The 23,532-nt window shown below is 44.5% G+C and overlaps 1 protein-coding gene and 1 non-coding gene across 2 annotated transcripts in view; both read right to left on the minus strand.

Annotated features, from left to right (window-relative positions):
• EYA2 (EYA transcriptional coactivator and phosphatase 2) overlaps nt 1-23,532 on the minus strand; it is a 188,333-nt gene that overhangs the window by 151,102 nt on the left and 13,699 nt on the right. The gene's annotated exons all lie outside the window — the stretch shown is intronic.
• LOC142861416 (small nucleolar RNA U3) lies at nt 15,338-15,547 on the minus strand. Its single transcript, XR_012912653.1, has one exon. It is a non-coding gene; the product is annotated as a small nucleolar RNA U3 (small nucleolar RNA).

Raw genomic sequence — 23,532 nt, forward strand, 5'->3', positions numbered from 1 at the left:
ACTTGTATTATTTTTATTGTTGTATTATTTTTTATTGCTTTTTCCCCCCGAATACTTTTGATCCAAGGTTGGTTGACATGGAACCTGCAGGTACAAAGGGCCGGCTACCCTGTTGAGGGATACAGACACAGGCAGTAAAAAGACAATAGTATGTATAAGAATGGTCTACACCAATTTCAGGAGAATGGTTGGCTTTGGGAGTAACAGGGGATGTAATCTGGTAAGTGGTACCTGGGGATTCAACTGCGTTTGTTTTAGTTAGGGCTTGGCACGAACTATGGCCCAAATCCAGGCTGTGACTGTTTTTGTGTGACCCGTGAGTTAGGAATGGCTTTCGTGTTTTTGAAAAAAATCAAAAGGAGGATACTATTTCATGACATGTGAAAATGATGTGAAATTCACATTTCAGTGTCTGTAAGTAAAGTTTTATTGGGACATAGTCCCTGCTCATTGGAGGACTGTCTCATCCATGGTGACTTCCACGCTATAACTGCTAAGTGGAGTAGTTTAGATAGAGACCATATGTGGCCCTAAAAGCCAAAGATATTTAATATCTGGCAGAAAAAGTTTGCCAACCTCTGTTTTAGTCCCCCATTCCTTGGGGTTAAAAATATTTGAAATTGTTGCCAATATTTTAAGATGAGGCAATTTCACATAAAATCTAGATTTTCAGCTTCTCTTAAAAATGCAAGAATATTGCCACATTCCTGCATGGTGACAATTGGCTGCAGTTGAATAGTGGCTGCCCAGTTTAGCCAAGGCGTATATAGGGCTCCAGTTTTCCACAGTCCCCACCACTCCCTACTCTCTTGCACTTGACTCTCTTTTTCCGAGTTGTATTTCCTCCTGGTCTCTCTGGGCATTTGCATTCAAGATGCACAGCACATGTGTTATCAGAAAAGCCTGCAGAGGAAAGAGACAGCAGTGTGACACTTCTGGCCTCAGTCTCCTAGCTTACTTAGTTTACCGAGTGTTGCTGTCATCCTTAAGAACTCTTAGCATATCCAAACAGCACTTGATGATGTTACATAGAGTAGGAATGCGTGTGTGCGTTTTAACTCTCAGACAGAGTATTGCTACTAAAGCCTTTAGTGTAGTCACCTTAGACTCTAGTCTTGCCCAAGATCCTTGAAGGCCAAGCCAACGGAGAAATCTCCTTTATCTTGCCCATAGCACCTGACACAGAATCTTGTTCATCTGTCATCCAAATAACATCTGTTAGATGATAGGAGAAAGGAAGGGACAGAAGGAGAGAGGAACAGGGAAGGAAGAAATCTATATTTGAGTGATTAGCTTCTTCCAACAAGATTTTTAAAAATTCATTCATTTATCTTCATTTTCCACCATACCCTAAACAATGACTCGAATGTATTAAATATGTAAATATGTTTTCTTATAAATGATGTCCTGTTATTTTATGTGTTTTAATTTAATGAATAGTGTGCACAAGAGCTCATTGTTTATTAGGCTTTTTATTTTCAGTCTGCACTATGATTTTAAAATGTGTATGTATCCATCTCATTGCATGGATATCTAACTTGCAGCTCTAATTCCACACTGTGCACCTAACTCTATTGTATTTCTGCATTGCCCCAGTGGTGAACACCCAGCTAATCTTCATCTCTCAAAACAAACAATGCTGCAATGAACATCTTCATTCATCTTCATTAAAAAAATATACAGTACATCTCCATATGTATATATACACATTCCTAAAATGTATTGAGTATTTATATTCTAGGAGGAGGATTTCTGTGTCATGGGGTATATGTGAACAGAGCTTGACCAAGTACTAGCAAACTGTTCTTCATAATTCCTGTGCTATTGTACATTCCTACCAGAAACACATAAAGGTTCTAGTTTCATAATTTTCCTGCTAATACTTGGCATTGCCCAGCTTTCTAATTTTTGCCAAACTTATGGGTAGAAAGTAATATCTTATAGCTGTTTTAATTTGTAGTTATAGGATTACTAGCAAGTTTGAGCATATTTCACATAACTGTGGGCCATCTATGTATCTGGGAACTGTCTATTCATATCTTTTATCCTTAACCATTTTTCTACTGGGTTTTCTACTTTTTAAAAAATTTTTTCTCATTGATTTGCTGGAGTACTTTGTAGAGTCTAAGTATTAGTTCATTGTTGGTTTTTAGATGCTGTAAATTTCTTAATCTTTCATTTGATTGTTTATTTCTGGTGCCTTTTGTAGAATTAAAAACTTTACATATTTGCCTAATAATTTCTTGTTTTTTTAGTTATAAAAATTCTTTCTCTATTTCTGGGATTTAAAAAATTGTCTACATGTCAAACTATTAACTTACAATTTTATCTTTCATCTTTAAGTCTTTAATTCATCTGATGTCTGTCTTTTTGTACAGTTTAAACTTGCATTTTCCTCCAACATTGAAGAAAGGGAAAAGAAGCCATTTTTCCTAATATGTATTACCATGTCCAACTGAATTCACTTCCCAACTATGACAGGATAGCTTGCATTTTTAGTTCAGTCTCACTATCATGCTCAAAAATAAAAGCTATAAAATGTTATTTTAAGGCATCAGAAGGCAACCAAGCAGGGCCTGAGGGACCAAGATCCCAGAGATGAAAAATAGACTGAGCTAAGTTTGACCTCTACCAATTTTCCCCTCAAGACATTTGCCAATTTATAAGCAAAGAAGAAAAAAAGCAACAGCTTAGCATTTTCCAGTCTCATTGGGCTGGAGAGGCAAAGACAAGGGTGCAGGGTTACTAAGGCAGGTAGGACACAGGAGCAAAGATCCTAGAAATATAAGGACCACAGACACATGAGTCTGATGTTGCTGACAGTTATTAATTTTGAGGCATTTGCTAATTCCTAAGCTGGGTGGGGTGAGAGGCAGAGAAGCCAAGCAAAAAGGGGCAGCTAAGAAGGCAAGAAACTAAGCAGAGCTTTAGGCAGTCTCCCAATATCAGGGAGGCAAAAACTGGATTCATGACCCATCAAGGACGAGGAGCCTGTTAACACCCCAAGCTTTTAACTGAGACCTGTGACAGGTTGCTCCTTTGAAATAAAAGCAAACCAAGCAGGCCAGGTGCAGTGGCTCACACCTGTAATCCCAGCACTTTGGGAGGCTGGAGTGGGAGTACTGCTTGAGGCTAAAAGTTTGAGACCAGCCTGGGCAACATAGCAAGACCTTGTCTCTACCAAAATAATAATAATTATAATAATAATTAGCCAGGCATGGTGGTGTGGACCTGTAGTCCCAGCTACTCAGGAGGCTAAGGCAAGAATATTGGTTGAGCCCAGGAGCTCAAGGCTGCAGTGAGCTGTGATCATGCCACTACACTCTAGCCTGGGTGACAGAGCGAGACCCTGTCTCTTAAAAACAAAACAAAACAAAACAACAAAAACAAAGATCCTGCCTTGACTCATCTTAATCCCATATTGGATCAAAGTGATTTGCCTCTACCATCATCACCTGCCAGAAGAGAAAAGTAATTTTTCTTTTGGGGAAAATGTTATCCTCCAGAGTCTCTACAGTTTTTCATACGGAATGAAAAATTACCAGGCATGCAAAGAGACAAGACCAAATAATCAAACACCAAGACAAAAAATAAACCCACATGAGGTTCAGATATTGGAATCATCAAACATGGACTCCCTAAAGACTGTGATAATAAAAAATAGATTTAAGATGAAGAATGCTATTAGCAAACTAGAATCTTAAAAAAAAATGAAAATTACAGAACTGAAAAAAGAAATGGTTAAAATTCAGAACTCAAGAGACCAGTTGAACTACAGACTGGATATAGCAGAAGAAAGGATTAGTGAACTGGAAGCTAAGTCAGCAGACAAATCTCAGGAAGAAGGTTAGAAAATAGGTTTTAAACAAGCATAAATGAAATGTGAGGCATGGTAAAGGTCTAACATTCATGCACTGGGAGCTACGGAAGGAAAGGAGAAAAAGGGCAAGTCAGAAACAATATTTAAAGAGAAACTGACAGAAGGCTTTCCAAGATGGATAAAAGACATCATAACATGGAATCAAGAAGTTCTGTGAACCCCGTCTCTACTAAAAATAGAAAAAATTAACCAGGCATGGTGGCACATGCCTGTAGTCCCAGCTACTCTGGAGGCTGAGGCAGGAGGATCGCTTGAGCTCAGGAGTCTGAGGTTGTAGTGAGCTGTGATGGAGACACTGTGACACAGTGAGACCCTTGTCAAAACAAAACAAAACAAAACAAGTTCTACGAATCTCAAGCAGGGTAAATACAGAGAAGAGCACTCCTGGATACGTCACAGTCAAACTGTACATGTGTAAGAATATATTAATCTTAAAACCAGCCAGAGGGGGAATAAGGGATACATTATCTTTAAAGAAGAAATAATAAGACTGATAAGTGGCTTTTCAGCAAAAATGATGGAAATCAGAAAACAATGGCATTTCATGTGCCAATGTAGAATTCTATGCCAGCAAAAAAAAAAAATCCTTCAAAAATGAAAACATATAAAAATGAAACAAACCAAAACTAAGATGTTTTTGCCATCAGTATTATGAAACAATGTTCTGGAAGCATGAAAATTCAGCAAGGATGAAGATCAACATAGAATGGTAAATATGTGAGGAGGAGGAGGATAAATGTAGTTAACATGTTTTAAAGGCCCTTGCATTTTCTTGGAAATAATAAAAGTACTACTTTATAGTAAACTTTAAGATATATCAAGGATTTATGCCATGATACTTAGAATAACTACTTAATAACAATAAATATAAAGATATGACATACAAAATACAAGTATTACAGCAAATGTAAACAGATTAAATACATCAGCTGAAAGGCAAAGATTATCAGACTGGCTTAAAATAACTAACTACATACTTATTACAACAGACCCCTTTTAAATACAAAGACATACAAAGATTCAAAGCCAAACACTGAAAAAATCCATATGATAAAACACAAAACAAAAGAAAGCTGGCATAGCTTGAAGTAGACTTTAAATAAAAGCCATTACTAGAGATTTAGAGGAACAGATAGTAATGATAAAAGGATCAATCCACCAAGATAATTAAAAAGTTTGTCTTTTCCAAAATTAATTGGCATAGTATTGACTCCAAAAAGGAATCAAGGCAGTTGACTGAGTCTAGATCTCTGTTAGGCAAGGCAATATCTAAAGTTCAGACATACCTATGGCAATTCAAACACATCATCCTCTGGAAGCAAATGAACAAATAGCACTAGCAAAGCTAAAGCAATCAAAATACCAGTTTTCACAAAGTAAACAGCACCCTGACTTAAGAACCTGACAATCGGTCTTTCCCGCTGTCAGCCACAGCTACAGGTCCTGCTGATCTGCAGAAGCAACTACCACAGAGTATAGGAATGTGAACAAACAGCTCAAGCCAGAGTTAACAAAACCCTTCCAAAAATTCTAATCACATCTCTCATTTCCAAGCACCTATTATATGCCAGGCAATTTTCTCGATCACTTTTACATTATCTCCTTTAATTCCCTCGACCATTCTGGAAGATATAATTATCTGTCCTGTATTTCCTGACAGGCAAACTAAACATAGATTTAGGTCTGAGCAAAGCATAGGCACCAGGAAAATATGCATTGTCCCTGCTGGGTGAACTTACCTATTCTACCATGAGGATCTAAAAAGCAGCTTTTCAAATTTCAACATGCCCCATCAATGGATGAATGCATAAAGAAAATGTGGTATATATACACAATGAAATATTATTCAGCCATAAAAAGAATGAAATCCTATCATTTGCAGCAGCATAGATGGAACTGGAGGTCATTAAGTGAAATGAGCCAAACACAGAAAGACAAATATCTCATTTTTTTCTCGCTCATATGGAGAAGCTAAAAAAAGTGGATTTCATGAAGATACAGAGTAAATTGGTGGTTACTAGAGGCTGGGAAAGGTGGGGGGAGGGTGCGATGAAGAGAAGTTGATCAATGGGTACAAACATACAGTTAGATGGATGGAATAATATTGAATAATAATATCTAGTGTTCAATAGATCAGTAAGGTGACTACTGTTAACAATTTAACTATTAACTATTTTGTACATCCAAAATAGCTAGAAGAGAATAATTCAGATGATTCCTACCATAAAGAAAAGATAAATATTTAAGGTTATCCTGATTTCATCTTTACACATTATATGAATGCATCAAATTATCACATGCACCCTGAAAATATGTACATCTATGTATCAATAAAAATAAAAATAAAATTATTTAAAAACCGGAATCAGCACCCAGTGAGTTTTGTGTTTTATGGGTCATATTGTTTTATATTTGAGTTACAGGGGACAACAGGAGAGAGAAACTGATCTCCTTGGTGTTTGAGGCCTCTGAAGGTCTTAACCTGGCCCTAATTGCAGTGCTCATTTGACAGATAATAGGAATAAAAATGGCTCCCACTTACTGAGCACTTACTCTGGGGACAGAGGCTCTTTACATGCATTGGCTCATTTCATCCTATGAAGTAGGTAGAGATGAGGAGACTGAGGTTCAGAGAGTGACCTGGCTAGTTAGCGGTGGAGCCAGGATTCGCACCCAGGTGGTCTCGCTCCAGGGTTTGTGCTCTTAACCTAGCTTGCAAGTGGCGCTGGGTCGCCCAGGGCCCAGCCAGCTTTGAAGTCTACTCAACTACCCAATCAGAGCATCAGGTTTGGTTCAAGTTATTTATCGAGCCTTAGCTCTGTAGGGATGGAGAAAATCTCAGCACCCTCCCAACCTGGTTATCCTGAAAATTGAGTGAGAGAAGGCTCGAGCAAAGTGGATGCTCAACAAAGGGTAGCTACTGACATTATCTGCGTTCACACAAAGGCGTGAAACACACAATTAGTTTCATTCCAGGTAGACACTGCAAACTGTCATGAGGATCACCCCCAAACCACTGGTTCCTATTGTGGTTTGAGGGGTGGAGTTGGGTTCTCCTACAACCTGGGGGGAAAGGCTTCCCTCACATTCCCCCCCCTCCTTTCCTCACAATTACCTGAAATAGGAGATCAGCTTATTCTCTTTGCAGGGGAGGGAAGAGAGAAATCAGACAGGCTTAACAGAATCTGGGGGAGGAGAAAGACTGAGCTTCCTTTTCACGAAGTCAGGGAAAGGACGGCATAAAGGCATGGAATTCATTTACAAAAATAAAAAAAAAATTTCTTTATTGTGTTGCATTGTTGCGAAACCCTGACACCCCACCAGGGAAGAAGGCGGCATTCAGAGCTCCCGCTCTCTGGCCTTCTTGGCCTGCTGCTGCTGGCGGCTCAGGCCATTTGTTACCCTTGTCACCACCCCTGTCCCCAGGGACTGCACAGCACTCGGGGAGCACGGGTTGCAGAGAAGCCCGGGAGATGACAGCTGGGGGGTGGGGGCGGGGGCGGCTTCAAAGGCTGCAAGGATGAAAAGCAGATGGAGGGTCCCAGGCGGCAGGCCTCACCTTTCTGCACCCCCCTGAGTGCACTGACTACCTTGGCTGAGGATAGTGCCTCTGCCTGCTAGAGGCAGAGGACAGATGGCCAGTGGGCCAGGGGGCACTTTAGAGGGGGCCGCTCCCAGCATCCTTCAAGGGCTTGGAAACTGAAGCCTGCTGACAGCAATCACAGGCTTCTGGACAGACAGCAGCTGCGGCCCAAACCTGGACATCTCTGGCTGCCTCTGCCACCTCCATTTGATTTCAATTCAAAATACATCTGTGAATTGCAGGCCGGCTGGCTTGGCCCCAGCGTCCCCCATTTCGGGGGGGGGGCAGTGGCTCACACCAAAATTCCAGGATTGTCCTCACTGCTCCCCGTCCTTCAACTCTCACATCCAATCCGGCACCAGGTCTTATCAAGGTCACCTTCACGGCCATCACCCAGGTCCAAGCCACCAGCCTCTCTGCCCGGGAAGACGACCACGGCCTCATGTCCCTGTCCCTGGGCTCACTCTGGCCTCCCTCCATATGTTCTCTGCGTGGCAGGTGACAGCACCTGCCCATCTCACCTCATCCTCCCTTACAGCCTCCGACTGCTTCCTTCTCAGGGTGAAGCGAAGGCTTGGGAACACAGCCTCGACCCAGCTTCTCCTCCACAATGCCTCATTCCAGCCCACTGGCTTCCCTCTCACTCCACGTTGCCTTTGCACATGCTGTTCCCTCTGCCTGGAACTCCCCCCTCCACCCCCTCACCCTTCAGAGGCCTCGGCTCCGAGATGACCTCCCTAGGCCACCCCCCTACCCCCCAGCCCCGCCCCCGTGGGCCAGTCCCCTGCAGCCGCTGCCACAGGCCCAGGTCCCTCTTTCCCACGCCAGGCACTGTAACCATTCTTCCTGGTATTAGTGAGTTATCTAATTTCCCTCTGTCTCCCCCACCAGACTGTAAGCTCCCCAGGGGCAGGACCTGTGTCTGTTTTTTCCCACCATTATAGTCCCCAAATCTCTTGCAGAACCTAGGCCTTGATAGTTGTTTAATAGATATTTGTGGTATAGTGAATGAATGTACTGTATGAATAAACGTACTCATTCAACCAATCTTTATGGAGTGCTTGCCACGTGTGCCAAAGATGCTGATCAGCACCGTTGTCACCACCCCGACACTGCACTCACTCACATCGCCTGCCCACCCCTCTGGCCATCGAGTTTGAGTCCCCTGTTACTCCTCTTTCTGGTGTCAGCACTGGATGTAGGGCACTGCCAGAGCCACATGGACATTGGACACTGCTGTCCCCCAGGCCATTCCAGAAGGGAGAAGTGCTCCCAAAGCACCTGTCCAAGTGACACCGATGTCTCTTTAATCACGGTCGTCATGCTCTTAAGCTCTGCCTGGTCCTGCTTTGCGCTAAGAAAGCAGGAGGAGAAAGCAGAGCGTGTACCGCCGCAACATCGAGAAGAAAGTCGTGGCTTCAGAAGCAGCATCATGGGAGCAGGGGGCTCCTAGCATTTTCACCTGGTGGCTCTTCCGGCAATAGTGTCCTTTCTTTCTTTTGGGGCACTGCCCCTCCCCCACTCTCACCCCTCCTCCTGTTCTCACTGCCATCCTCCCCACCCTGGCTTCCTTAAAACGGGGACGCGGCCATTGAATAGAAGTTGTAGGGCAGGGCTGTGACGCACAGGGAACTGTCTCCCCAGATAAATAAGGTGCTTTGAGATTCCCCTCCAAAGGCTATGAAGAAGGCACCGTTGACACTAACTTCATTTATTGATTCATTCACCAAGTCAGGCTGCCGATCATTTAGGATCACTGATTTCCGCTTCTATAGCACACCAAAAAAGCAAAGATGCCACGCAGTCACTAATTTATTTCATCTTTCTTCCTCCCCAAACCCCAGAGGCCTTCTAAGAGCCAGGGACTGTTCCAGGCACTGGGGACACAGCGTCGAATCAGACAGACAGGTGCCTGCTCTCACAAATTCGACATCCCAGAGTGGAATTTGCTATACAGACCTGGTTGGAATTCCTCCATGGGTGACCCCAATAGCTGGGGTACAGAGAACACAGCCGGCCTCAGCCTGTGCCTCCTCTTGCTTGGATAAAAGCCGCATTACCCTTTCTTCATGAAAATAAAATTGTGATTTCCCAAATAATCACTCAAAACCTTTGTAAATAAACTTTAAAATTTCAGATGAGATTAAAGTTACATTTGGCCACTACCTCCCGCCAGATGTATCCACAATCGATATGATCAACAGCTCTGCAGACCTTTTTTTCTTTCATAAATGCATACAAATACTCATGCATATTCACAAAAACATACAGTATTATTTTTATAAATGTGTTTTTTCAATGCTATTGATCTGTACATTTTGTTCTGGACTTTTTTCATGCTAATAATAAAATATCCTAGTGTTCATTCCATGTCATGACACAGAGCTCTAGCCTATTCTTTTTAATTGCTGCATAGTATTCCCAGATCTGTCTATACCACAGTTCATTTGGCCAGTCCCCAGGTTTCCCAAATTGTTGTTGTTATATAATTAAAATTCCACAATAGCTGGCATAGGCCTTCTTGGCTGCATAGGCATGCAGGTCTCTAGAAGTGATATCCCAAAGTAAAATAGCTGGGCCCCCCAGTTTAAAATTGCAAAATCTATTTGCATATTGTCCCTTGGAGCAGCTGATCCAATTTATATTCCCAATGGCCATGTCCCATTTCTTCACCCCTTGTGGTATTTCTGCTGCCTGGTCTGAAAGCTTTTATCCAAAAGGAAGACATAAATAATTGCTTTCAAACACTCCTGCAGCAGCCTACGCAGGGCACCATCTTTCAGCCCAGCAGGATAAGTTCTGGGGAGTGTAATATCAGAAGGAAAACAAGCCCGGGTCTTGAAGCTCAGTCCCAGCCTAACCTCTCTCACTGGTGCTTGGTAAATTCTCAGCCAAACGACAAAGTGGGCTCTGAATAAAGACGGCCAATAAGAGAGCTTTTACTATGCTTCTGTCCTTGTCGCTAGCACATAAGACTAGGGCCTGTCATTTGGCTAATCCAGTTTTTGCTGTCCATGGGATTTTAAAAAAACGTTTTGAGATCATTGTAGATTCACGAGAAGTTGAAAAATGTAGTACAGAGAGATCCTAAGTCCCCTTTACCCAATTTCCCCCTGTGATTCTATCTTGCGTAACTGCAGTACAGTAGCGAAACCAGGAAATCGACATTGGTGCGTGTGTGTAGCTCTGTGTCATTTTAGCTTGCGTGTGGATTCGTGTAACCACAGCTGCAATCAAGATACAGAACGATTTCATCCCCACAAAGATTTTCCTTGTGCCACTCCTTTGTAGGCACACACACCCTCGCGCCCCCAACCCAACACCCCCAACCCCCGGCAACTACTAATCTGTTCTCCATCTCTGAAATGTCATTTTGAGAATGTTATACAAACGAAATCACACAGCAGGTGACTTCTTGAGATGGTGTTTTTTTTTTTTTTTAGACACATGATGCAAGTTCAGATGGCTGCATTTTATAATGCGTGTTCCAATATCCTCTAGGCCCACATAGAGGCAGCCTCCAAAAAGGCACCCGATGTGCAGCGACAGACTGAGACAGGACCACACACGTTCTGCTTGATTTCTGGTTGGGTTCAGCAGGGCCCTGGAGCAAAATGCAGAACTTTATAGAATATTTCTCATGCAGAGCTATTAAAAACAAAAAAAAAAAATCCAAACCAAACCAACATCCCAACCCACAACCACTCAAACAAGGCACAGAGCAAAACACCAAGGACTCTTACTGTAAGGGAAGGCTCGCCCTTGCCAAGAACGGCTGGAGAACATCAAGTGCTTGGAGGCCACTGGGGAGTCCTGGTACCCCACCAAGAGCCAGGCAGGCAAGTAGGAGGAAGGGCACAGAATTCTCTGGCTGCAAAGGCATTTTGCTTTGAGTTCAAAGTCACGGCCCCTACTCTCAGTAGAAACCTTCACTGCTCCTCTTCCTTTTGTTCACCCCTAACGCAGCCCATCGCAGTGACCTGGACCCATGTGAGACCCATTTAGACTGTGGCAAGATTGTTCTGAGTCTATACAGCAAGGGCATTTGAATTTGGGGAAAAGAGGAACCGGTGGGAGAGAAATATTGAAGAAAGGGATAAGAGAAATTGAACATTAGGAATAAAATTTTAGAATGTCTTCCCTCTGCACAAATCCTTATTTTTGCCCTCATGAAAAAGTGACCACCGTGAAAGTGAAAGTAATCAGGGTTCATTCGTATTAAGTGCTGTCCACCAGCCAGGCACTGCTTTAAGTGCTGCTTTTCATAGCTGAGCCTCCTTCGTCTTCCCAATGACCTCTGTGAGGTTGGTAGAATTTTGATCTCATTTTATAAGATAAGGAAAGCAAAAGCCCAAGTTTAAGGCACTTTCCTAGAATCAGCTGTAAGTAGCAGAGATGGAGTGAGAGCCAGGCCTTGGCGCTGAGGCCCATGCCTTGAACGACCTACCCTCCTGCCATCTGCCACTGACAGCAGCAGATGTCTCCAAATTAATCTTTTTTAATGACTGATCTCCTCTAATTACATCATTACCCTGAAAGTGAATGAGCCAAGCAGTGATTCATGAGTTTTCAAATGTTTTTATTCTTGTTTTGAGGTTGGGTCAACTTTATGCAATTTCATGCAGTGAGGTTCCCTCCACCGCCCACCCCCCACCAACCACCTTTTTTTTGGTAAGATGGTTTCATGGTGAGGGCTAGGCGTTTTTTAATGAAAAATTTCAGACTTATACAAAAGCAGACCGACGGTGAAATGAAGAGCTGTGCAGCCACCCCTTAGATTCAACAATTTTCAACATTGCACAGAATGTGTTTCTTTTCAGCCTTTGGGTTTCTTTACTTTTCTCTTTGCTGAAGTGTTTAAAACAAATTCAAACTTGAAGTCTCTTATCTCTACCATATTTCATTTAAAAACATGGACATTTTCTATTATCCCACCCAAAACAATTCCCAATAATTCCTCGTACCATCTTGAACACAGTTCACATTTTGTCTTCCTCAATCATCTCAGCATGCCCTTTTATGGGTGGTTTATAAGATTCGGGATCCAAAAGCAGTCCACACGTTAGATTCGCTTACTGTGTCTCTTACAATTACTTAATCTAGAATAGCCTCCTCCTCCTTTTTACACAGACTATTGACATCTTGAAGCAGCTAGTTAGCTGTCTTGTAGAATATTTCACATTCTAGATTTGCCTACTTCTTAATGGAATTGTTAATGTATTTCTCTTTTCATTGTATTTCCCATAAATTAGCTTTAAAATGTGATCAGGTCCAGATTAATTGGAGGGAGGACAGTAATGCTTTGGAAGTGGCACTGAGTGCTTCCCATTGTGTCACATCAGGAGGTGCACAGTGTTCAGGTGTCTCCCTCCTAGTGACGCCAGTAGGGGCCCGCAGGTTCAGGTGGCAACGTCATGCTTCTTCCATTCCTAAGTACCCCATCAACTTTAGGTCTAGTGGTTTCATCCACTAATGCTCATGGCCTGAATCAATTATTAGGAGTTTAGAAACTTTAAAAAACATATTCATAAAGAAGAGAGAGGTTCGAGACTATTGCAATAGTATCAATCCATTTGTTTAGCACTTACATTGTTGCAAATTGCTGCCACAAATCTTTCTTTGTTTGCACTCTCCCAACTAGACTGTGAGGTGAGCAGAGCCCCCAGGAACCTGGGATGGTGTGGTGGCTAAGCAGGCTCCCTTGGGTGCCTGGTTGACGGGGTTCGAATCCCAGCTCCGCCACTTACTAGTGGCGTGGGATCTTGCTTGACTTTTCTGCCTCCGTTTTCTCACTTGCCAAGTGGGGGTAAAAAATGGTACTCACCTCCTGGGGCAGTTGTAAGGATGCAATGACTTACTACTTCTATAGTTCTTAGAACAAAATGGGACACAGAGTGAACTCTCCTCACCTTAGCGGTGATGAAACTGAGAGCCAACAAATGAAATTACGTTTCCTCAGGCCCCACAGCTAATGACAGGCAGAGCTGGAACAAGACACAGATCTCATTTCACCCCAAGCCGCTGTGCCAATGGAATGTTTTTCCACATTCCACATTTCCTAATTATTTTGAAAATAATTAAAAATAATTAGGAAAAACACCTTTTGACCATAACGACTTACAATAATACTCAAATGGCCAAATATAACACCTACTCCAAAAGGCCCTGTCCACCCCTCCAATCTTACTCCTAGAAGTTCTGCCCTTTTGCCCTCCCCTGCAGGGACATTACCCTTTTGGCCATTATTCCAACCCAGTGAGTTGGTTCCCACCTCATAGTGCTGTTCCCTCCACCACAAATCCTCTTCCACCTGGCTCCTTCCTGCACCACTTCATTCAGGTATTTTCTTAAATGTCACCTCCTCAGAGATGTCTTTCTTGATCACATTATCAAACCCATCCCCAATCCCCCTAAACATCCTCCCACTTTCTATCCCATGATCTGCTTTACTTGTATTTACAATTCTGTCCACTATCTTAAAATGTACTGCATATTTATTTGTTCACTATCTGAGGGCGAGCTTTGCCTGTCTTTTTCCCTGCTGTGTCCTTAGCATCTAGTACAGCAATTGTAACTGACCCTAAATAGTCAGTGCATAAATATCAGTGAAGTGAATATCAAAAAAGACACTATATAACCTCACAGCATTGTGTATAAAGATCTCACATTTATGAATAGAAATTTTTATATTTGGTTATTTTTCACAAAAGTAAATATATACTCATGGCAAAAGAGCCGATCAGAGCAACATACAATGTAAAAAGATAAACTTCCCATATTCCCACTGATCTGCATTAATCATCATTCACAGTTTGAGGCACACTATGGTAGAGATTGTTAGGTGATTCCCATTATTCTTTCTCTTCTCCTTTGCTTTTATAATAAAAGAACTTCTTAGCAGGGCATGTGGCTAAAGGCTACATTTCCCAGCCTTCCTTGCAGTTGGGGCGTGGCCATGTGACTAAGTATAGGCAATATGGTGGAATCAAAAGTGACCCGTGCAACATGCAGATCATGTCCTTAAAGGAATGGGGTGAGCCTTCTTCCCCTTTCTCCACTCCTCCTTGATAAAATGCAATATGACGGAGAGCTGTCTCGGACAATGAGGAAGAGGGCAGCATCTTAACGATGATGAAACAAGATGGGAGGAACCTGGGCTGCTGGTGACTTTGCAGAGCACGGCTGTTGTGTCAGTCTCGGGCTCCCAGATGAGAGAGAAATAAACTTCTAGGTTATACCGCTACTATTTAACTTCTCTGTTACACAGAACCTGATCTGCATCTGTCTGTCTGTATCCATCTATCCATCTATCATCTATTACCTTCTACAGATTTTCTTCAGTGCATTTATGTGTGCGTGTGTGTGCGTGTGCGCATGTGTGTTTAGAAACTTTATATTATGGGGAATTCCAAACATACACAAAAGTACCCAGACTCATCATCTAATGAACTTCCCTAAACTCATCACTTAACCCCAACAAAAATCAATCCATGGCCAATCCTGCCCCATCTCCACCTTATCTGCTTCTCCCTGTCATAGTATTTTATTTTATTTTATTATTATTATTATTTGAGACAGAGTCTTGCTCTGTTGCCTGGGCTAGAGTGCCATGGCATTAGCCTCACTCACAGCAACCTCAAACTCCTGGGCTCAAGTGATCCTCCTGCCTCAGCCTCCCGAGTAGCTGGGACTACAGGTGCATACCACCATGCCCAGCTAATTTTTTCTATTTTTAGTAGAGACAGGGTCTTGCTCTTGCTCAGGCTGGTCTCAAATTCCTGACCTCAAGCGATCTTCTCGCCTTGGCCTCCCTGAGTGCTAGGATTACAGGCATGAGCCACCTTGCCTGGCCAATATTTTTATTTTTAATGGGAACCACTTAGACTATGTCCTCTCCCTCTTACTCTCGTGATGGAAAAGAAGAATGATCATTAATGGCAAATTTGCAGCAAAGCAACACCAAGAGCCAGTTTTATGCTCAGGAGAGAACACTGTGCCTTCTCCTCATGGTGTCCAGAGCTATGCATGCTCAAAGAAACTTCTCTAGTAACAAACTATAAAAATGACCCCTGAAAGTAAGTCTTTCTCTTTAAAGCAAATCCCATAATACCATTTCATTTGTAAATATTTTGGTATGAACCTCTAAAAACAAAATGCTTTTGAAAACATAGCCATAATACCATTATCATGTCTACAAAATGTCTTAATATCACCAAAAACAGATATTAGTTTAACAAACACTCTGCTGTGTATGTTTTTATTCTCATTAAAAAATACACAGTGGACAATTTTCAACATCAGTATATATAAAACCACCGGGTTCTTTTTAATAGCTGTATAATATTCCACTGAAATGATGTACCAAAGTTTATTTAAACTTTCCCTAACTGGGTATTCAGGTTATTTACAGGTGGGTTTTTTTTTTCTATTTTAATCAATAATGCAATGAGCATCTGTCTATCTCAGGATTTCTCAACCTCAGCACTACTGAGATTTTTGGGCTGGGTGAGTCCTTGTGGTTCCGACTGACCTGTGGACCCTGGGTTGTTTAGCAGAAATCCCAGGCCCCTCTCCACCCTGGTTACCAGTAAGTAGCTGTCCTCTCTCTCAGTTCTAACAACCAAAAATGTCTCCAGGCCTTGCCAAATGTCCCCTGGGGATCAAAAAAGACCCTCTTTGAGAACCTCTCCTCTATTTATATACACACTCAAGCAAGAAGAAAACTCTAATTTCTACAGCAGAGGCGAGTAGAGAAACGGAAACAGAGGAACTTTCAGAATGGCGACCGCTTGAGAAAAAGACCAGCTCAGATGCACTCTGGATTTTAGTAAACGCTTTCTCTGTGCTTCAGTCGTGCTTAACTACGACAGTCTTGGTACTGACTTCCCAAAGAACTGCAGTTAGGGTCTGCAAATTTAGCATGTCAGACAAAGACTCTCTGAGTTGATCTGTTTTTCAACATGCTTCAGATCAGAGGGTTTGATGGATGAACACGAGATACATTTTATAAAAGTGGCCTTAGAGATGGGAACACATAGGTAACTTCCATGGTCCAGCACAGTTTTAGCTATAGGGTTATGTTTCAGGGAACACGTAGGACCTCTGCCTTTCCCTGCCCCTCTACATTTAAAACAAATTCTATCACAGTGATGTTTGTACACAAAGGCGGGACAGACTTCAAATTCTAAAGGAAGCCTATACTCAACAACCTTGAGCACGCCCCTTGGCCAGGTTCAACATCCAGCCAGAACCTGATGGGAAAAATTAAACAAACTCCAGAAGAGTGCATTATGGGGGTGAAACAGGCCAAGGGAATTACTAAAATAGATTTGAGGCTCCCAACTTAGGCTAGCCCAGCGTTAGCTCCAAATGCTGTTGAATTCCCAGGGTCTGGCATTTCCAGAGCAGTAAAAACAAAGCCATTGTAAAAACAAAGTAACAAAACAAAAAACACACTAAAGAACATAATTAAAAAGCAAACACACAAGACAAACAGTAAAAACAAAGACGGGAAGAAAGGGAGTAACAAATCTAAAAAAAAAAAAAAAGTTGTGTAGATAATCATAAGGATTTAAGTAACTTAACCATTCAACAAACACCACAGAGAACCTACTGTGCGCCACCACTGATTTAATTCCTTGCAGTCCAGTGGGGTGGGGGAAGACAGATGGAGCCGCCCTTAACTTCCAGAGCTAATATCCTAGTAGATTTCACTGTAGCTCATGGAATTCACTTTTGCTGGTAAAAAGCCCAGCTGGTAGTTCCTGTTAGCTGAAGACAAGAAATAGAGCCATCTTAACCCAGTCTTCACACTCAGTAAGTGCTCGTTACACCCATACGCCCAGCACTGTTAGCTGCTTTACCTATATTGGCTCATTTAATCTTCAAAATAAACCATGAGGTAAGTAATAGCGTCCCCCCATTTGACAGAGGAGGAAACTGAGGCTCACAAAGGTTAAATGCCCTGCACAAGGACACAGGTACCCAGGTAACTGGTGATAATACATTCTTTAGAGAAGTGGGGAGTGGTTTTGTTCTCCAGGGGACACCTGGTCATGTCTGGAGACAATTTTGGTTGTCACAGTTGCGGGAGGGTGCCACTGGCATCTAGCGGATAGAGTCTGGGGCTGCTGCTAAATATCCTAAAACTCACAGGACAGCCCCACGACAAAGAATCATCCAGCCCAAAATGTCCCAAGTGCTGAGGTTGAGAAACCCAATGTTAGACGAATGCTGTTCCGGGGGGAAACAGACTTTCTGAACCCACGGGCAAACACGGAGAGGCAGTATCGCATGGTGGCTAAGGACGTGGCAACGGGGGCGAGAGAGGCGCCAACCTCAGAGACGTGTGCAAGGACGAAGTGAGAGAACGGGCTTTGAGGCGTGCCTGGCAGACAGTAAGTGCCAGGGAAACGTCTGCTATTCTTGGGCTCGTCCCACGCGACGGCCGCCACGGTCAAGTGCACAGACCTGCATCATGGCGACTGCTGAGACGTCGGCAACGGCGGGCCAGGTAGGTCACCAACGTCATGGCCCTCAGCGGCCTCTCCCTACTCACAAGATGTCTTAGGCCACAGCGCCAAGAAACACAACTTGCCGTGGCCCTGCCCAAAGCAGGAAGGACGGCAGCAGAAACGGGGCTTCCCTCACGTGCCCCCTTCATCTTATCTCGGAGGGACGAATCCACCAGCATCCTCCAGGAGACGCCCGACGTCTCATCGGGCAGACCTGGGTCTCGTGGTCATGCTGAGACCAGTCGCAGGCAAAGCCGCTTAGTCTAAGCCACTCAGCCTCTGGGCTGAGCACGTGGCCAGCCAAGCAAGACTGGGCTTCTGTTGGCCTGGGAGGAGGGACAATGGCTGCTGGCTATGCCACCAGCAGGGGCTGTGCTGGGGCGCCCAGTACATCAGGCCAAGCCAGTCTTCCGGATGTGTGAAGTCACCGTGCCAGCAGCAGCCGACTCTCCCAGTGCCAGCTGTCACTGCTGCTCTGCACCAGCAGCTCTGCCAGGTGCCTCACTTGTCCTGGCTCCTGCTAACCGCTCCCATCACATCCCTCACTACTCCATCCTATGGTGACACCAGCATTCTACTGTTTTCTGTCCCTTAAAAGCAGTAAGCTCCTTGCCACCTCGGGGTCCAGGCACAGCTATTCCATCTGCCCTTGATGCCCATCCCTTCCTCCACCTTTACGTCTCTGCATAAATATCACAAAGTCACTGCCTCCAGGAAGCCTTCCTTGATATCACTACTGCCATCACCACCCTCCCCTACTGGATTAGTTTTCACTACACCCTGAACTTGTCATGTGTGGCATATCTTACCATTGGAACTAATGGCCGAGTACTGAGCTGTAAAATGCTGTCTCTCTTCACACTATCTAGTAGCTGTGAGCCACGCATGGCTGGAAATGCGGCTAGTCCAAACTGAGACATGTTCAGACACACACCAGCTCTCAAAGTCTCAGTAGGAAAAAAAGGTAAAATAATGCATTAGTAATCTTAAAAATACTGATTATATATTGAAATAATATTTTTAACATGTGTTAAATAAAATGTTTTTAAAAAACATTTTTAACGTAGCTTAGAACATTTTTAACTACATATGTGGTTCACATTTTTTTTTTTGAGACAGAGTCTCACTTTGTTGCCCAGGCTAGAGTGAGTGCCGTGGCGTCAGCCTGGCTCACAGCAACCTCAATCTCCGGGGCTCAGCGATCCTACTGCCTCAGCCTCCCGAGTAGCTGGGACTACAGGCATGCGCCACCATGCCCAGCTAATTTTTTGTATATATATTTTTAGTTGGTCAATTAATTTATTTCTATTTTTGGTAGAGATGGGGTCTCGCTCAGGCTGGTTTCGAACTCCTGACCTTGAGCAATCCGCCCGCCTCGGCCTCCCAAAGTGCTAGGATTACAGGCGTGAGCCACCGCGCCCGGCCTTGTGGTTCACATTTTTAATGCATATGACATTTTTATTGGACACTGTTGCTCGAGACCTTTGTGCACTCCATGGGGATAGAGATTATAACTAGATTGTTCCTGCTCTATCCCTTGGGTCTAGAACAGTGCCTGGAACAGAATATGTACTGAATAAATATCTGTTGAATGAATGAATGAATGAATGACATGCAGAGGACTGTAAGAGGCTGCCTTGCTCATATCCTGGCTGTCCAGAACACGTTGTTCATATGCTGCATTTTAAAGTTCTCCAAGGCCGTCAGTGCCACACCATGGAATTCCAATCCCTTCCCTTGCCTGGTCGCGGCCCACCCGGCACCAGCTGCTCAGACTCGGGGTTCTGCGGGCACAGCCGGCCCCCCGCCCCCCGTGGCTCTGCAGCCCAGAGAGGCCACGAGGAGGGACAGAGACATCCGCAGCAGCCCGGTCGCCAGAGCCTCCCGCAGAGTCAACAGACGTTGGCTGGGGAAGTCCGTCAGCCTTGACTGGACAAACACACTCTACAAAGGGCGCCTCGCACTCGCGGGGCGGCACGGCGGGTGGAAGCCAAGCAGCCAGGGCCGCGCCAACCTCGCCCCAGAGCGTCTGGGAGCCGAACAAGCCTGGGCCCGAACCAACCAGGTGGGGTCACCTGTCTCCACCCCACGCCAAGGAAAACAGTTCTCCGAGAAGGCACGCTTAGGTCAGACTCCGCAGTGGCATGGGGCCACTTGGGGGCTGTGACTTCCCAGCGCTGGCCCCTGCAGCCAGGCTAGGGGGGTCTGTGCTCTGGGTGCCCGTGACCCTGATGTCCCCCAGGGCCGGGAGCTCTGGTTGGGGTCCACTGCTGGAGGTCAGAAGTGGGTAGAAGAAATTAAGGACTTAAGGGCCGGGGAGACACCAAACTTGATGTCTTGGCCCCATTCAAACTGGGCTTCAGTCGCTCAGGGGCAAGCTGGCTGTGGGTCTGGACCCCGGCCTTGGCACCTGTGTTCCCGTTTGACCTTGAGCAGCAGGATCACTCGCTCACGCCTAGAAAGGGGCCACCACTACAGGTCAGGCTCGGTCCCAAGTACTTGACACAGAGGACCAAGTGACAAGAGTCAACACTGACACCACATTCCAGCAACCCGGGGAGTAAGTGGCAGATGCAGATTCGAGCCCTGGTAGTTCCGCCACCGTTCTGTTCACCGTTCTGTAGATTTGAACTCTGCTCTGCTACTTGTTATAGCAAGTTAGGGAACGGTTGTAGCCCAGATAACTGTCATTTTTCTAGCACTTCCTGGGTCCCATCCAGTCACTCAATGCTCTAAGTGTATTATTCACTCACCGAATCTTCACAACATTTGGTCTATTACTATTATTATTATTTTACAGAGATGGAGTCTCACTCTGTCACCCAGGCTGCAGTGCCGTGGCATCATCATAGCTCGCTGCAGCCTCAAACTCCTGGGCTCCAGCGATCCTCTTGCCTCAGCCTCCTGAGTAGCTGGGACCACAAGCGTGTGCCACCATGCTTGACTAATTTTTTATATTTTTAGAGATGGAATCTCACTATGTTGCTCAGGCTGGTCTCAAACTCCCGGCCTCAAATGATCCTCCTGCCTCATCCTCCCAAAGTGCTGGGATTACGGGCGTGAGCCACCGCACCTGGCTGCTCATTATTATTCCCTAAATTCAAGCTGCTGCCGATGCTGCAGAACAGAGTGACGCTGCACTGCCTGGCTGGAGCCCAGCTATGCCACCGATGATGGCTGTGACCTTGGGCAAGCCACTTATCCTCTCTGGGGCCCCCTTATCTACAAAATGGGCATGATAACTATAGCTATCAATGGCGTGGTTGTTAGGGGTGAACGAGTTAATACTTGGAGGCATTTATCAGAGTGTCTGGCAAAGAGGAAGTCAGAGCCCGCTGTCTACCATGCCTGAGATACCTGTGCTGCAGGACAGGTGACAAGTTGGGGGTCACCCCAGAGAGGGATTAGAAGCCAAACCTGAAACTTAACCTTTTAACCTCCCAGGCGCCCCACTTCCCGCTGGCTCACACACACCTTCAGCAGTCACCTGCAGCCCTGTGCGTGGCAGGTGTCACCCCCACGACTATCCCCTGCAGCCTGCTGAGGCGCCTCCTGCCTCTACCGCCTGCCTCCCCGCCCCCCCAATCTGTCCTCCACACTCCTGGAGTGAGATTTTTAAACATACATCTGACCTTGTCATGCTCCCACTAAAACCTCTTTAATGGCTCCCCACCGCCCTTGGGCGAAATTCCAAACTTTCACAGGGACTAAAAACAGTGGCTTTCCAATTAATTCTTTGAGACCCGCAGAAAGAAACACATTTTACAATGCAGTGTAGTGTACACCTTTATAAAACTTGAAATAAAAGTCTCAAAACACCACACTGACCTCATGTTCAACACCCTCTGGTATTTTCAATCCTATTCTTTTTTTCCCCTCGGTGCCAGCTGGGGCTCACCAAATTGATTTCACGACACGCTGATGCATCAGACCTGCAGTCCGAACCACACTGCTTTCAGAGCTCCTAGTCCCCGGATCCACAGCCCCTCAGCCCATCTCCCCCTCCCCTCATCCTGGCAGCCCAAGTTCTGGTCCTGCAGAACCCCTGCCTCCCAGTCCCTCTTGGCACCGGGCCTTTGCACATGCAACTCCCTCTGCCTGGAACATTCTTCCTGCTTGTCCACCTGTCTTAGCCAAAGTCTACCTCCCGCCTGCCCAATCTCACCTTCATCCCCGAGCCCCCTCAGGCTTTCTCTACATATTTCACTGGAATCACCTTGGGAGGATTGTTTTTAAATACATATGCTTGGGCCCACTTTAGACCAACCGAATCAGACATTTCTGGGGGCAAGGCCTGAACATCAACCTCTTAAAAAATGTCCCCAGTGAGTATGAGTGAGGACCAGTGAGGACCCTAGCCCTAGCACATCACTGACTTATTTTGTCTAGAGCACTAAAACAATCTAAACTTAGCTTAGGTATTTATTTGTTTCATTGCCGTTCTAGAATCTCAGCTCATGAGGGCAGGGACTTTGTCGGCTGTGTTTGTCACGGTGTTCCTAGGGCTTAGCTCAGTGCCAAGCATGCTGCAGCTGCTCAAAGAATTTCTCGTTCTTTTTTTTTTATTTCAGAATGTTATGGGGCTACAAATGTTTTGGTTATATGTCTTCCTTTTGCACGGTTTGAGTCAATGTTATAAGTGCCCATGTCTCAGACTGTGTGCGTTGTACCTGTTACGTGTGCATTTACCCAACCCCTCCCCCCACCTGCTGGATTTCCGTTGAGTTTTACTTCCATCTGTGCATATAAGTGTTGATCAAATGGTTCCACTTTAATAGTGAGTACATGTGGTCTTTGTTTTTCCATTCTTGCGATACTTCACTTAGAAGAACAGTCTCTAGTTCCACCCAGGATAATAGAAGAGGCATTACTTCCCCATTTTTTATGGCTGAGTAGTACTCCATGGTATACATATACCATATTTTATTAATCCACTCACTTATTGATGGGCAGTTGGGTTGTTTCCACATCTTTGGAATTGTGCTGCAATAAACATTCTAGGGCAAGTGTCTTTTTTTAATAAAATGACTTTTTTTTCCCTTTGGGTAAATGTGCAATAGTGGGATTGCTAGATTAAATGATAGGTCTACTTTTAGTTCTTTGAGGAATCTCCATACTGCTTTCTACAGAGGTTGTATTAGTCTGCAGTCCCACCAACAGTGCATGCATAAGTGTTCTTTCTCTGCACATCCATGCCGGCATCTTTTGTTTTGGGACTTTTTGATAAAAGCCAGAATGGGAGAAAATATTTGCATGCCATACATCCCATAAAGGGCTAATAACCAGAATCTATAAAGAACTCAACAAAAATAGCAAGAAAAAAAAAGCAAACAACCCCAATAAAAAAATGGGCAAAAGACATGAACAGAAGCTTTTCAAAAGTAGAAAGACTAATGGCCAACAAACATGTGAAAAAATGCTCGACATCTCTAATCATCAGGGAAATGCAAATCAAAGCCACGGTGAGATATCACCTAACTCCTGTGAGAACTTCGCTTTCAGTGACGGACCGATGTGAGCACCTGCTCTGCGCTAGCTCCCGTGCTGGGTTCCGG

Source organism: Microcebus murinus, chromosome 16 (assembly GCF_040939455.1).
Source record: "Microcebus murinus isolate Inina chromosome 16, M.murinus_Inina_mat1.0, whole genome shotgun sequence".
Taxonomy (NCBI): Eukaryota; Metazoa; Chordata; class Mammalia; order Primates; family Cheirogaleidae; genus Microcebus; species Microcebus murinus.